This window comes from Sceloporus occidentalis, unplaced genomic scaffold, assembly GCF_023333645.1.
Source record: "Sceloporus occidentalis isolate IW3139 unplaced genomic scaffold, rSceOcc1.0.p SCAF_1, whole genome shotgun sequence".
NCBI classification, from domain to species: domain Eukaryota; kingdom Metazoa; phylum Chordata; class Lepidosauria; order Squamata; family Phrynosomatidae; genus Sceloporus; species Sceloporus occidentalis.
This window is the reverse complement of record NW_028316981.1, coordinates 53,824,214-53,836,681: the sequence shown is the minus strand read 5'-3', so window position 1 is coordinate 53,836,681 and position 12,468 is coordinate 53,824,214. Positions and strand designations below refer to the sequence as shown.

Below are 12,468 nucleotides of genomic sequence, written 5' to 3'. Positions count from 1 at the left end.
AAAAGCTATACATCTGTAGCGTATATGTTTAACAATATTGTAACTAAACTAAACTATTCTCTGTTGAACTAAGGGGTCAAACACTGGCAGCATGGAGTAGCCAGAGGCTGCTCCATGTTAGCGTTGTTGCACAGTCCGTGATATACCACGTCAATGTCTGGCACCACAATTGCCACCTTCCGTGATGCAGGCAGCAGTGTGCAAAACTGGAGAAGCACCTCTCCCCTTCCAGAATGAGTAGACACTGCAGACAGGCGTCTCCTAACGAGGCTTTTATTCTTCCAGAGTTCCACTATGCACAGCAACTATCATACAACTACAACTCCATCCACCATCACAACAACCCACACTGTGACTAGAGGCACTCTCCTTATAACAAGAGCTCCATGTGGTCTTTTGGCCCTGCCTCTTCCTCTTGTGTCACACTGTTCTCTGTCCCCTATCCAGGGTGACTGCACATTTGCAGCCCTTTTGCGGCACTTTACTGCACTTGGTGGCCATCTCCTCATGTCATTTCCCATGACTGACCAGTGAAGGGAAAATGGCTTGTCATCATGGCTGACAGTGACCCTTTGTTGTCCAGTCACCTTTTTTTATCCCACATTGTACCTCAACACTCCAGCTCCAGTCGACCCTCCAATTAGCGCAGGACTGCAGCAACCAGATGCCATGGTCCCAAAGACAGGCACTGCTGTGGTCTGGAACACATCGCTAACAAGGAGTGTTTTTTCCCTGCTCCTTTTGTGGCTGGCTTTGGACTGCGTTAGCCGGCCTCGGCTCAGCTTCCAGCTGATATGGGCATGTGCGTCATCTGCACGCCATGCCCCCAGATTGGCCCAAAGGTGACCCTTTTTGCCCATCTGTTTCTAACACTACATTGCAGCACATTTTTAAATACAATCTTATTTACAGTAAGCCCAACCTAACTACAACACTGACTAACACAGACACAAATCAACTCTGACCCTCCTTGTAAACTAATGGAAAACTAGTTAATAAAACAAAACATGTTATTCTATCATTACGGATTTAACTAAGTTCCACTTGTTAGATTTACTAATAACCAAAACCACACAATCTTACATTGCTAGAATTCATATTGCTCAAAAAATCCATAAACAGTTTCCAGACTTCCATAAAGTCTTCAGTTTATCTTTTTAAAATGCATGTCAATTTGACTATTTGATCAAATCTCACAATTTTAGCCATCTTCGTCACCAGTGTTGAGCATACAACATTCTTGCAGCTGTTATCATATGTAAATAAGGTAGTCTGTATTTGGCATTTAGGTCTTTATCAAAGATACCCAGCCCAAATGTTTCTGGTGATTTGCGTAGTCGATCTTTAAATTTTTTTGAATTAACTTTTTTTTAAATTCTAGACCAATATCTTTTCACTTTCTTACAAGTTCACCACATATGAAAGACAGATCCTTTCTTATCCTGCCAACTCTAACACAGATTTGAAAGCATTCTGGACATTTTTGGCATCCTGTTTCACGTTACATACCATACATATCATCTCAAACATATTTTCTTTCAAATTACTAGCTAAAGTAAATTTTATATCCTTAGTCCAGATTTTCCTCCAAACATTCATTTCTATACTATGCCCAAATTTTTGCACCTTATCATATAGTCTTTTACAGCTTCATTTTCTGTCTTAACTTTAAAAGAGTTCTTTTCCATATGTTTGCATTATTTATATTTTTTAACTTGTTATTGTGATGTTTTTATGTTTGTAAAGTTGTACATTTTTAAAAAACATTTGTAAGCCACCTTGGGTCCAATTTAGGAGACATGCAGCATATAAATAAATTAATATAAATAAATAAAGTAACAATTTCCTCGATCTTTTTTGATCAGATTTTGCTTAATATGTTTTAATTGTAAATAACTCTCATTCCCTGTATTCTGACATTTGGAGGCGGCACATTCGTGACGTCCTAATGGCGGCGCCCATCTAGAATGGGCACTGCCATTTTGTACGTACCATGTACGTACTAGGGTTGGGGGCGTCTGGAAGAGACGCCCCCGGGCAACCCCAGTATGTACATGGTACGTACTTTAGGCACGTCTGTAATGCGCCAATGAAACAAACAAACAAAAAAAAACTTTGAGGAATTTAAAGAGGTTTATATTGGAAGGACAAGGAAAAAGATGTATATATGATAGAATTTTTGGAAAAAACTTCAACTAGATAAACTGCATATAGAACAAAAGCAAAGTATGCACAGGTCTGTGACTATCGCGGAGCTTCTTGAGAAATCTACAAAGAATAAGTAAAGTGGGCAAAGCTTCAGGCCCACACAGACTACCTGCAGGGTCTTACAAAAAAACTGAAGATGAGTTAATTTGGCCACTTAAGATGATGTGTGATGGGGAAATGCAAGAGGAAGAAAATAAACTTATTTGAGATTTGGTGTGAGAGAAGAATGCTGAGGACATAGTGGAAAGCAAAAAGAGAAACAAATGGGACTTGACAAACGGGGGACTTTGTGCCACCCGTCTTTGGCCCGCATCGTTCCTGCAGCCACCAAATGGCACAGCAACAATGCGTTGTCGAAAAGAAGCTGCCTAGAGCAGTTTCTTTTTTGTGGCGCAATAAACGGGAAAGGGCGCTACTATGGTGCCACTTCCTGCCAGCAACATCCATGTGGATGGGGCTAAGCCATGATGTCACCACCAGTGCGTACTAGGGTTTGGGAATTTGCAGTTGCTCCGTTCTCTCGAAGCCTAATTTTGGCCCCAGGCCGCCACAAAATGGCAGTCTGTTCCGTGCCAAATGTTTCCTACAACAGATCAAGCCAGACCTCTCCTTGGAAGCAAAGATGACAAATGGAGGCTATCATACTTTGGTTATATCAGGAGAAGGCATGACTCATTATTTATTTATTAATTAAATTTTATTGAATACAAAAGGTAACACAACAATTACATCATCATTCTACTTTAAAACCACAAGCTAAAATACAGATTTACAAAACTGAGGTCTCATTCAAAACTCCAAACCAACATCTCCTACTGTGCTGTGGTGGAACATAAGCATGAGAATTGGAGTTTATGTGTTCTATAAGAGGTAACCACTTTTCCTTGAACTAATTACAGTTCCTTGCCCCAGAGGTTCTCCTGACATTGTCTGTAAGCTTCTCTATTAACCATACTTCCCAGAACTTCGTCCACCATTGATCCATGGACAGATGACCTGTTTTCCAATTTCTAACAATGATTAATCTAGCTATAGCAACTGAAAAGGATGTACAGTGCGTCCTTTTTACGCGGGGATCTGTTCCAGACTCCCCAGTGTAAAGCAAATTCTGTGTATGCTCGAGCCCCATTTAAATGAATGGGGCTCGTGCACGTGGCGGTGCAGCAGCACACACACGCCATGTGTGCGCACCCCATTAGTTCATATAGGATGCACCGCCCTTGCCTCCCCACACGACTTTCAGCATATGCTGAAAGCTGTGTATGACGCGGGCACACTGTAATTTCTTTATGATGGAGAAAGGCATGACTCAGAACAGACAATAATGCTATGGAAGGGAGACAGTAGCAGAAAGAGAGGAAGCGTACATGCCAAACGGATAGACTCAATCAGAGAGGTCACAGGCATGAATTTTCAGAACCAAAGTAGAGCCATGGTTGCCATGAGTCAGGGCAGATTTGAGGGCAGTTACCAACAACAAACAGTAATTCATAAAGAGGACACAGATGAGAGATCTACAAAGAATTATAGACCTATTTCCTTATTGGACAATGATTATAAGCTATTTACTACGATTTTGGCAAACAAATTGAGGAAACATATTTCTGAGAATATATATGAAGATTAGAACAGACTTTTACCAAAAAGACAGTTAAGAAATAATGTAAAAATTGTTCTGAATATAACTGAATATTTAGAATTCCATAATAAGAAAAAGGCTCCTTGATTGTTATTATTATTGATGCAAAAAAAAAAAGCCTTTGATAATATTTCCTGGAACTATTAATTTCAAATATTGAGAAAAATGGATTTTGGGGAAAACATTATCCAGGTTTCAAAGGTAATATATTCAGTGCAAAAGGCTCAAATTTTAATAAATGGCAGTCTCTCAGCACCAAGTGAACTAGACAAGGATGCTGTCTTTCACCATGGCTTTCTATTTGAAGACTTTTCGTGGCGCACCAAGGAGCTCCAAAACGGAGCTCCTTCTAAGATTTGCTTTGCTGGCGCAGCCTTTAGACGGCTGCGCCAGTGACGCAAGGCAGAAAGGGGCCAAGCGGCCCCTTTCTCCTCCTCCCCACCGCCGTCGGTTGTCCTTGGGGCATGAAGCCCCAAGGACACCCCTTTCCAGGCCATGGGGAAGCGGCCTTTTGTCGCTTCCCTGCAGCCTGGAAAGCAGCGGATCAGGGCCTCAGAGGCTGCCGCTGTGGTAGCTGAGGCCCCTATCCGGCAGGGAAAGGGCCGGATACAGGCCGCGGTCTGTAATGCGCCATTTTGTCCATTTAATATTGATCTCCTTTTTTAAATCTTTGCAAAAAAATTCTTTGTCTTTACCTATCTCAGCTTATAAGAGACCCATTTCCCAAGCTTACTAGCAAATTCAGTATTTTTGTGGTTTTGTTTGTTTGTTTGTTTGTTTAAGGTACAGTAGTTTAGCATTCATTTTTTGAACTGAAAACATTGAAAATTGCTATTTAATCTTTTGTTGAATCTCCTTATCAAAATTTTTCCTTCAGCATTTTTGTATCCATTTCCTTTTCTAATTTAGATCTACATTATATAAGCTTTGCTTGTACTGTATGTAAGGCTTTTGTAAAATTTGTATACTTGTCTAAATTCAGTTTTCAAAAATCCTTAGTTTTTTGTTTGCAATTCTATAAAATTTCAGACTTGAAAAGTAAATGCTCATTTAGTTTCTAAATAAACCGGTTCTCATTTTCAAAGACTTTGTAATATGATTATAATTTAAAAGGTTTTTGGCAAAACATCCATCATTTAAGTAACCATATTCTTAGAAGCCCAAAACAAATCTATTCTTGAAATACATATTCTTTAGAAATCCGAAACAAATCTATTCTTGAAAAATATTTGTGGTTTTTTTTTTGGGGGGGGGGTATAGTCTCTAACATTTGGGTACAATTATCTCCATCCATCAATCTAAAATATTTAGTAAAAATTTTTAAAGTCCTAGGTAATCTCCATTGGTTTTCTTTAATTCCTTTACTGGAAGATCTATCTAAGCTATGCTCCAACACAGCATTGCAGTCCCCCAAGCTGACAATCCCCACTTGACGCTATCCATTTTTTGACAGTGCTCTGGTCCCTAACCAATCAAATAATTATTAATAATAATATAGTGAATTTATATTTTCCCGCCTCTCCCAATAGATTGAGGCAGGATTACAGCTCACTAAAATACACATAAAAACACATTGATAAGATAAAATAACAATTAATTAAAACTAGCTCATCATCAGGTGGAAATACGATGGAGTTATACAGTGGTCAGAAAGATGGGGAATATCTCTTACACAAGGTCAGGTGGGTAAGCTTGCCAGAAGAGATCTGTCTTAAGTGCTCTCTTAAATGCCTCCAAGGAGGCAATAAGACGGATCTCCTCCAGAAGACCATTCCACAATTTCGGAGCAGGTATGGTAAAGGCTCTTTGGGAAGTCGATGTGAGCCTAGTTGATTGGTGTTCTAATACGTTCTTCCCAGTTATTCTGAGCGTGGGGGGCAGATTATGTAGGGAGAGGCGTTCCCATAAATAACTCAGGCCCAAGCCATGTAGGGCTTTAAAGGTACAGTAATAACCAACAATTTGTATGGCTCCCAGAAGCTGATTGGCAACCAGTTGGTGGATGCCTGTTTTCTTGAACTGATATGTCTTGGATTGCAGCTCCAGTGGATTATCTTCATAAACAGGTATTCAGGGAGCTGCTTTATCTATTCATTGCAGATTCAATAATAATAATAATAATAATAATAATAATAATAATAATAGGATTTATTTATATGCTGCCCAATCACTGGGAATCCGGGCGGCTTACAACAGAGTGGAAAATAGACGGTTCCCTGCCCTCAGGCTTACAATCTAAAAAGACACGACACAAAAGGAGAAGGGAATGGTGAGGGGGGAGGGGATATCCTGACCTATATGGCACAAGATATAGCTTGGCTTCTCTTTCCACTTCAGTAATGGCATTATTTAAGGGTGCTGTTCATAGGATATTGGCAAAATATTTGGAGATCAGCTAAGATGAATAAACACAGTAATATGAAACATTGTCTATGCTGACACACACCTTCATTACATCCTATTTGGATTACTGTAACACGCACTATGTGATGTTACCTTTGGAAACAGTGTCCGGAAACTCCAGTGGGTCCAAAATGCTGCAGCCAGGTTGCCGACTGGAGCAGGTTATAGGGATCATATAACCACCACTCACCTTGCAAATGCTACTCCATTTCCAAGCAGAATTCAACATAATGGCTATTATCTTTAAAGTATGTGGTTTGGGTCCAGGCTACAATCAGCTGTTAGTATCTGCAGGGGTTTCATTCTGAACCCCGCCCTCCAGTGCCAGAAACTGCAGGACCTCAAGTCCTATGGTTTTCTATGGTGCATATGTGGCCATGCTGTGTGTACATGCCACCATTATGGCCAATGGAGCTCGTCATCCGTGGATGTTCAGATCTGCAGATGGCAAGCCCTCAGTTGGGGTAGGCAGGCTGTATTTGAAAAACTTTATTTCCCTATATGAGCTTACTTATGCTGTAAGATCTTCGGGGACAGACTTCTTCTTGGTCCCACCACCATCTCAGACATATCTGGTGAAGACAAGCGAGAGAGGGCCTTCTCAGTGGCTGCTCCAAAGTTATGGAACTCCCATTCCTGGGACATCCGCTTGGCCCCCTCCCTGCTGTCTTTCTGACAAGTAAACACATTTTTATTTAAGGAAGCTTTTGGGTTTTATCATATGCCTCCTTGGATCCCATGTTGGGAAGTAAATTGGGATATCAATAAATAAATAATCAAAGCAGTCAAGAGACTTTGTCATGATCTTTAAACTAAAGCCTGAGCTCCACATTCTGTAGTCTTTGGTGAAACAAGGGCACAAGAGAGGATTTGAGTCTGGTTTTTCGTTTAGCTCAGCCTTCGAACTGATAGTCACCAGTGGCAAAAGCAGTTTCTTCCAGGCAGCTGCGTAAGTCTGCATCTCTGATTCTGGCAAGTCATCGTTCTCATCTATTCTGCTGGACTACTCTAAGACAGGCAGGGGAGAGGAAGGCCAACTCTCCTTCTAATCCATACTGGAGGGGTAGGGAACTTTTGTAGGCCAAACTTTGTCTCCCAGCCTCTACTGTGGTCTGCCCCAGTCTGCACCAAAAACTGTCAGAAATCAAAACCAGAAATGACTGGATGCCCACTTCTGTTTTCCCCCCCTTTTTCCCCTAGACTTGTGGGGGAGGGAGCTGAGGTTCCCCCCCACGCAAAAACTCTCTGTGAGCAGAAAATCCTATTATTTGCTGGATGATGATGATGATTTTTAGTGTGGGGGCATTGAGGGGAGGCCACATGAAAATGGCCTTGGCGACCCTGCCCTATTGCAAGGCTATTTTAATTCATCCAAGAGGGTAAAATATTAAGGTTATTAATACTAGGACAGATATGGGGTTTTGTTGTTTGTTCTGCCACTTTATTTATTCTGTTACCCTCCTTGAATTTAGTTGACTAGGTAGGTCTGCCTGCATATTTTAAAAACAAGTGGCTCTTTAGAACAACAGTGGCTCTTTAGAACAACCTTCAGGCAATTTTTGTGAATTTTGGTAGTGTGCCCAGTAATTTCAGAACCTCCTTTTCTTGAGTAGTTATAACTGATCGGAAATACCTCATGACCTGTGCTGTACATTTCTGCAGATCCATCATAAGTCTTATTTACCACCTGGCAGAATGATGTGTGTTACTTAAAGCAAGAATGCAGATATCCCTATCTTATATACGAGTTGGTTTCGTCAGGTATCGGAAGAGTTAAATAATATATCCCCCCGCCCCATACACCCTGCTCAAGAAGGAACTAATTTCCAAAAGGAGCCAGGGCAGAGAAATGCAAATAAGTGTTTCGGACAGCTGCAGGCTGTATGCCTTCCTGAGATGCCAGGGCCCCAAATGAGACATGTCAGACTACAAATTGAAAATGCCAATTTCACTTATGTTGCCACGCTGCTCGTCACAGCTAAATCCTTTTCTGCTGTCCCACCCCCCTACACCTCCCTCTTACTGGGTGATGGGTGCTCCTCCTTAATATAAATTTGCCAGACTCCTTAGGTTAGTGGACTTTTTCAGCCTATCTCAAATTAGTAGGATAAGAACATACACAGAAGCTCTTTCCCACCTCTGGCGCGTACACATCCAACCATCAGTTATCTACAAGCCCTGGTGGAGAGCATCTGGATAAAAATTAAAGGGGAGGGAAACAGGGATGTTATTGTGGGAGTCTACTACAGACCTCCAAGTCAGATAGAGGAATTTGATGATGCCTTTCTAGAACAGATGACCACACATTCAGAAAGGAGAGATGTAGTAGTGATGGGTGACTTCAACTATCCTGATATTTGCTGGAATTCAAACTCAGCAAAATCCTCAAGGTCTAGCAAATTCCTCACTTGCCTTGGAGACAATTTCATTGTCCCAAAGGTGGAAGAGGCAACAAGGGGATCAGCTATTTTAGATCTGATCTTAACCAACAGGGAAGACTTGGTTAATGAGGTGCAAATGGTGGGATCATTAGGTGGAAGTGACCATATTCTCCTAGAGTTTGTTATACAATGGAAAGGAGAAGCCAGGCATAGTCAGACACGCATTCTAGACTTTAGGCGAGCCTATTTCAATAAACTTAGAGAAATACTGGAGGTGATTCCATGGTCAGGAATACTAAAAGAGAAGGGAGTTCAGGATGGATGGGAGTTTCTCAAAAGGGAGATACTGAAGGCACAATTTCAAACAGTTCCAATGAGAAAGAAAAATGGGAGATGTCTCAAGAAGCCAGAATGGATGACTAAGGAACTTTCAACTGAGCTGAGTTTTAAATGGAACATGTATAAGAAATGGAAAAAGGGGGAAATCACCAAAGAGGAATTCAAAGAAATAGCAAGCATCTGTGGGGTAAAATCAGAAAAGCTAAAGCACAGAATAAACTCAGGCTTGCTAGAGAGGTTAAGAACAATAAAAAGGGCTTTTTTAGATATGTCCACAGCAAAAGGAAGAAGAAGGAAACAGTAGGGCCACTGTGTGGAGAAGATGACAAAATATTAACATGGGACAGAGAAAAGACAGAATTACTCAACACCTTCTTTGCCTCAGTCTTCTCAGAAAAGGCAAAGGGTGCTCAACCTGAGGATAATGGAGCAGAGGACAGAATAGGGGAAATTCAGTACAGAATAAGTCAAGAGATAGTACAGGAATACCTGGTTAATATAAATGAATATAAATCTCCAGGACCTGATGAGCTACATCAAAGAGTATTAAAAGAACTGGCAAATGTAATATTGGAGCCATTGGCAATAATCTTTGAAAACTCCTGGAGAACAGGAGAAATCCCAGCAGACTGGCGAAGGGCAAACGTTGTCCCCATCTTCAGAAAGGGGGAAAAAAGAGGATCCCAACAATTATCGTCCAGTTAGTCTGACATCAATACCAGGAAAGATTCTGGAGCAGATCATTAAACAGAGAGTCTGTGAACATTTAGAAGGCAATTCCATAATCACAAAAAGTCAATGGGTTTTAGAGAAACAAGTCATGCCAGACAAATCTTATCTCTTTCTTTGATAAAATTACCAGCTTGGTAGATGAAGGGAATGCTGTGGATATAGTGTATCTTGATGTCGGTAAGGCCTTTGACATAGTTTCCCATGACATTCTTGCAAACAAGAAAATGTGGGCTAGACAAGGTAAGTGTTACATGGATTTGTAATTGGTTGACAGGCCGAACCCAAAGGGTGCTCAACAATGGCTCCTTTTCATCCTGGAGAGAAGTGACCAGTGGGGTCCCACAATGCTCTGTCCTGGGGCCAGTGTTATTCAACATCTTTATCAATGACTTGGAGGACAGAATTTGGGGCATACTTATCAAATTTGCAGATGACACCAAATTAGGAGGAGTAACTAATACTCCAGAGGACGAGTTCAAAATTCAAAATGACCTGAATAGACTAGAAAGCTGGACCAAAGCTAACAAAATGAACTTCAACAGGGAGAAATGTAAGGTATTGCACTTAGGGCAGAAAAGTGAAATACACCGATATAGGATGGAGAACACCTGGCAGCCTAAAATCGCATTGGTCTTGTTAGCTGCCGCATTGCACTGTTGACTCATGTTCAATTTGTGGTCTACTTGGACTCCTACATCCCTTTCACATGTAGTCTTGTTCAGCCAGGTGTCACCCATCCTAGCTGAACGAGACTACATGTGAAAGGGATCTAGGAGTCCAAGTAGACCACAAGTTGAACATGAGTCAACAGTGCGAAGCGGCAGCTAAAAAGGCCAATGACATTTTAGACTGCATCAATAAAAGTATAATGTCTTCATCAAGGGAAGTAATCGTGCTATATTGGTTTAGTGTGAAAAAGGCCCTGGAGAGTAGTGTCCTGTTTATTTGTTTGGAACATTAACATGACAGGAAATTTAGTGCAGATATAACACCACTAGTAGCTTGTGAAAGAACGCCATTTTGTACAAGATAAGTCATTTCTGAGAAGCGATTAGTCCAATGGATATTTAGTTTGTTTGGTTTTAAATGATAGCATTATGTTTTAACAGACATTTTTAGTATTAACATTCTTAAATGATACATATTTTGCCAAGGGAAAATCAAAAGCTGATATAAAAATGTATTAAATAAATATTTAATGAATGGGAGTTTGGGCTGATAGGTTTATCTTGGTTTGTGCTTTAGAATTATTGTGCAAATATGAAATGCTATACTTAGGTAGCAGGATTTTACTGGGAGAGAATATTGTACGCATTGGCTGCCACGGGTAGGAGAAGTGTCTCTGAGATGTCCCTCGGAGCAGCATCCAGACAGTAATGTCTGTGTCACACTGTTCCAAATTCAAAGTAAACATATCTTCTCGTAACTTGTAAAGGAATGAAGGCTTAGTATTTGTAACAGTAACAAATACAGTATTTGAAGCAGGCTTGTCTGTTCTCAGGAGCTCATCATTTTCTTTTACTATATGCTACTCCTGTACAGGGTGAATGCTTAACAGGGTTCATCTTGGGCATTGTTTTGCCCCTGTTAGTTAATTTTGTGCAAAATAACCACTGAAGGAAGCTAAGGAATGCAAGTTGGACCCTTTGCTCATAGTGTGGAGCAGAGGCTTGCAAGTATGTGTGTCAGGGGGAGGAAGACACATGCCGCCTTCCTCCTTCTGTGTGTCATAAGCTGTAAAGGCAAACTCAGTGCCAAGAGCTGAGAGAGGGTGAGGTGCCACAGTGTGAGGGAGAGCTGAGTCTGTAGCTCCCATAGTTTCCTAACAAACTCCAGCAAGCTATGAATCTTTCATTTAATCTCTCCTGACACGCCTGTCATTTTCTCTGGAGAGAAGCGGAGAATCTCTCGCCAAAGGAGGTCATTAGCTGTCAGGGAAGGTTCCGACTGCCTTCCTGTCTTCATATCGATTAAACCTCCCCATGTGTACAAGCAATGTGGAGGGAATATTGATGAGCCTGCCAGAAGTTGGGCCTGGGCTGTACATTGGGTGTATCTTTCACTGGATAGGCAGGGCAAGAGGGCTTGTGACGATGCTGGATGAAGATGTAATTTCAAAATTGTGTCTCATTGAAACTAGCCCTCCCAGAGGCCTTAGGCCTCTTACATTTTCATTTCCTGCATGGGAACTTCCTTTTCCTTTCTGTACCAAATGCAGAATCCAATATTGCCAGCCCTGAAGAGCAGATATTGAAGGCTCCAGCTGTTGGCTTAGTTTCTAATGTAACCATTGCCCAGTTTATACATTTTGTCTGAAAATGTTCTCTCTCTCTTTTTTTTCATCGAATAGCAATAGCAAGTACCTTTCTATACTGCTTATCTGTTCACTTTAGCACTCCCTAAGCAGGCTACCATGTGTAAACTAATTGCCCCCATAAGATGGATGCTCATTTTAGCAACCTTGGAAGGATGCCAGGCTGAGTTGACCTCGGGCCCCTGGCTGGTATTGAATTCACAACTTTGTGGTTTATGAGTGAGTGGCTCCAGTACAGGCATTTAGCCACTGCACCACTAGGGCTCTATTCTGCTACATGATAGGTACTGAGTGTTGATTAGAATCAAATAAATGGTAGTTTTCACTAAATATTTATGTAGTGACAAGACCTGGATAATGCACTGTTGGAGAAGACCTAAAAAAGCCTCATGGGAGGAGGGTGCTTGTTCTGATTTAGGAATCCACATTTCACAGCCAGGTGGCATAGCTAC

The 12,468-nt window shown here is 41.2% G+C and overlaps 1 protein-coding gene across 1 annotated transcript in view; it reads left to right on the top strand.

Moving 5' to 3' along the window:
• Positions 1–12,468, top strand: part of PLXNA1 (plexin A1) — a 395,300-nt gene that overhangs the window by 285,555 nt on the left and 97,277 nt on the right. The gene's annotated exons all lie outside the window — the stretch shown is intronic.